Consider the following 4,166-nt stretch of genomic DNA (forward strand, 5'->3'; position numbering starts at 1 on the left):
GTCTCCCATAAGCGTTTTTCTTTAACGCCTTTCAGCTAGGCGCAGAAAGTGTGTATCAAGTATTATCAAGAGACGAAGTGTCAACATCATAATTTGTTCTCATAATAGAATCAAAAGGTAACTTCATTCTCTTTCTAGGGAAGTGTTCCATACCTTTCTTGAGAGGAAATTGATATTTTATATTACCTTCCTTCATATCAATGATAGCACCAACAGTTCGAAGAAAAGGTCTTCCCAATATAATGGGACAAGATACATTGCATTCAATATCCAAGACAACAAAATCAACGGGGACAAGGTTATTGTTAAAGGTAATGCGAACATTATCAACTTTCCCCAAAGGTTTCTTTGTAGAATGATCAGCAAGATTAACATCCAAATAACAATTTTTCAGCGGTGGTAAGTCAAGCATATTATAAATTTTCTTAGGCATAACAGAAATACTTGCACCAAGATCACATAAAGCATTACAATCAAAATCTTTAACCTTCATCTTAATGATGGGCTCCCAACCATCCTCTAGCTTTCTAGGAATAGAGGCTTCGCGCTCTAGTTTCTCTTCTCTAGCTTTTATGAGAGCATTTGTAATATGATGTGTGAAAGCCAAATTTATAGCACTAGCATTAGGACTTTTAGCAAGTTTTTGTAAGAACTTTATAACTTCAGAGATGTGGCAATCATCAAAATTCAAACCATTATAATCTAAAGCAATGGGATCATCATCCCCAATGTTGGAAAAAATTTCAGCAGCTTTATCTGCGAGTAGCTTTAGCGCTTTAGCAGTTTCTCGCGCTTTGCATTAGAAGTGGAAACATTGCTAACACCAATTCTTTTATTATAAATAGTAGGAGGTGCAGCAACATGTGTAGCATTAGCATTACTAGTGGTGGTAATAGTCCAAACTTTAGCTATATTCTTCTCTTTAGCTAGTTTTTCATTTTCTTCTCTATCCCACCTAGCACGCAGTTCAGCCATTAATCTTATATTCTCATTAATTCTAACTTGGATGGCATTTGCTGTAGTAACAATTTTATTATGATGATTCTCATTAGGCATAACTTTCGATTTCAAAAGATCAACATCAACAGCAAGACTATCGACTTTAGAAGCAAGTATATCAATTTTCCCAAGCTTTTCTTCAACAGATTTGTTAAAAGCAGTTTGTGTACTAATAAATTCTTTAAGCATGGCTTCAAGTCCAGGGGTGTGTTCCTATTATTGTTGTAAGAATTCCCATAAGAATTACCATAGCCGTTGCCATTATTATAAGGATATGGCCTATAGTTGTTACTAGAATGGTTCCGGTAAGCATTGTTGTTGAAATTATTATTTTTAATGAAGTTTACATCAACATGTTCTTCTTGTGCAATCAATGAAGCTAACGGAACATTATTAGGATCAATATTAGTCCTATCATTCACAAGCATAGACATAATAGCATCAATCTTATCACTCAAGGAAGAGGTTTCTTCGACAGAATTTACCTTCTTACCTTGTGGAGCTCTTTCCGTGTGCCATTCAGAGTAGTTGATCATCATATTATCAAGAAGCTTTGTTGCTTCACCAAGAGTGATGGACATAAAGGTACCTCCAGCAGCTGAATCCAATAAATTCCGTGAAGAAAAATTTAGTCCTGCATAGAAGGTTTGGATGATCATCCAAGTAGTCAGTCCATGAGTTGGGCAATTTTTAACCAGAGATTTCATTCTTTCCCAAGCTTGAGCAACATGTTCAGTATCTAATTGTTTAAAATTCATTATGCTACTCCTCAAAGATATAATTTTAGCAGGGGGATAATATCTACCAATAAAAGCATCCTTGCATTTAGTCCATGAATCAATACTATTCTTAGGCAGAGATAACAACCAATCTTTAGCTCTTCCTCTTAATGAGAAAGGGAACAATTTTAATTTTATAATGTCACCATCTACATCTTTATATTTTTGCATTTCACATAGTTCAACAAAATTATTAAGATGGGCAGCAGCATCATCGTAACTAACACTGAAAATTGCTCTCGCATAACAAGATTTAGTAAAGCAGGTTTAATTTCAAAGAATTCTGCTGTAGTAGCAGGTGGAGCAATAGGTGTGCATAAGAAATCATTATTATTTGTGGTTGTGAAGTCACACAACTTAGTATTTTCAGGGTTGGCCATTTTAGCAACAGTAAATAAAGCAAACTAGATAAAGTAAATGCAAGTAACTAATTTTTTTGTGTTTTTGATATAGCAAACAAGATAGCAAATATAGTAAAACTAGCAACTAATTTTTTTGTATTTTAGTGCAGCAAACAAAGTAGTAAATAAAGCTAAGCAAGACAAAAACAAAGTAAAGAGATTGAGAAGTGGAGACTCCCCTTGCAGCGTGTCTTGATCTCCCCGGCAACGGCGCCAGAAAAAGAGCTTGATGGCGTGTAACTCACACGTTCGTTGGGAACCCCAAGAGGAAGGTATGATGCACACAGCAGCAAGTTTTCCCTCGAAAAGAAACCAAGGTTTATCGAACCAGGAGGAGCCAAGAAGCACGTTGAAGGTTGATGGCGGCGGGATGTAGTGCGGCGCAACACCAGGGATTCCGGCGCCAACGTGGAACCTGCACAACACAACCAAAGTACTTTGCCCCAACGAAACAGTGAGGTTGTCAATCTCACCGGCTTGCTGTAACAAAGGATTAACCGTATTGTGTGGAAGATGATTGTTTGCAGAAAACAGTAGAACAAGTATTGCAGTAGATTGTATTTCAGTAAAGAGAATTGGACCAGGGTCCACAGTTCACTAGAGGTGTCTCTCCCATAAGATAAACAGCATGTTGGGTGAACAAATTACAGTTGGGCAATTGACAAATAAAGAGGGCATGACCATGCATATACATATCATGATGAGTATAGTGAGATTTAATTGGGCATTACGACAAAGTACATAGACCGCCATCCAACTGCATCTATGCCTAAAAAGTCCACCTTCAAAGTTATCATCCGAACCCTCCAAAAGATTAAGTTGCAAAGCAATGACAATTGCATTAAGTATGGTGCGTAATGTAATCAACAACTACATCCTTAGACATAGCATCAATGTTTTATCCCTAGTGGCAACAACACAACACAACCTTAGAACTTTCTCACATCGTCCTGTGTGTCAATGCAGGCATGAACCCACTATCGAGCATAAATACTCCCTCTTGGAGTTACAAGCATCTACTTGGCCAGAGCATCTACTAGTAATGGAGAGCATGCAAGATCATAAACAACACATAGATATAACTTTGATAATCAACATAACAAGTATTCTCTATTCATCGGATCCCAACAAACACAACATATAGAATTACAGATAGATGATCTTGATCATGTTAGGCAGCTCACAAGATCCGACAATGATAGCACAATGGGGAGAAGACAACCATCTAGCTACTGCTATGGACCTAGAGTCCAGGGGTAGACTACTCACACATCACACCGGAGGCGACCATGGCGGCGTAGAGTCCTCCGGGAGATGATTCCCCTCTCCAGTAGGGTGCCGGAGGCGATCTCCTGGATCCCCCGAGATGGGATCGGCGTTGGCGGCGTCTCTGGAAGGTTTTCCTTATCGTGGCTCTCGGTACTGGGGGTTTCGTCACGGAGGCTTTAAGTAGGCGGAAGGGCAAGTCAGGAGGGGGCACGAGGGCCCCACACCACAGGCCGGCGCGGCCAAGGGGGGGGCCGCGCCGCCCTAGGGTTTGGGCACCCCGTGGCCCCACTTCGTTTCGTCTTCGGACTTCTGGAAGCTTCGTGGCAAAATAGGACCCTGGGCGTTGATTTCGTCCAATTCCGAGAATATTTCGTTACTAGGATTTCTGAAACCAAAAACAGCAGAAAAACAAAGAATCGGCACTTCGGCATCTTGTTAATAGGTTAGTTCCAGAAAATGCACGAATATGACATAAAGTGTGCATAAAACATGTAGATAACATCAATAATGTGGCATGGAACATAAGAAATTATCGATACGTCGGAGACGTATCACACACCTTTCTTTCTTCACCTTTTACTACAAACCCATCAGGCTGATCCATATAGATTTCCTCTTCCAACTCTCCATTAAGGAAAGCTGTCTTTACGTCCATTTGATGAACGATAAGACCATAGGAGGCAGCCATGGATAGTAGTACTCGAATGGTGGTAAGTCT

The sequence above is a fragment of the Lolium perenne genome, chromosome 7 (genome assembly GCF_019359855.2).
Source record: "Lolium perenne isolate Kyuss_39 chromosome 7, Kyuss_2.0, whole genome shotgun sequence".
NCBI classification, from domain to species: domain Eukaryota; kingdom Viridiplantae; phylum Streptophyta; class Magnoliopsida; order Poales; family Poaceae; genus Lolium; species Lolium perenne.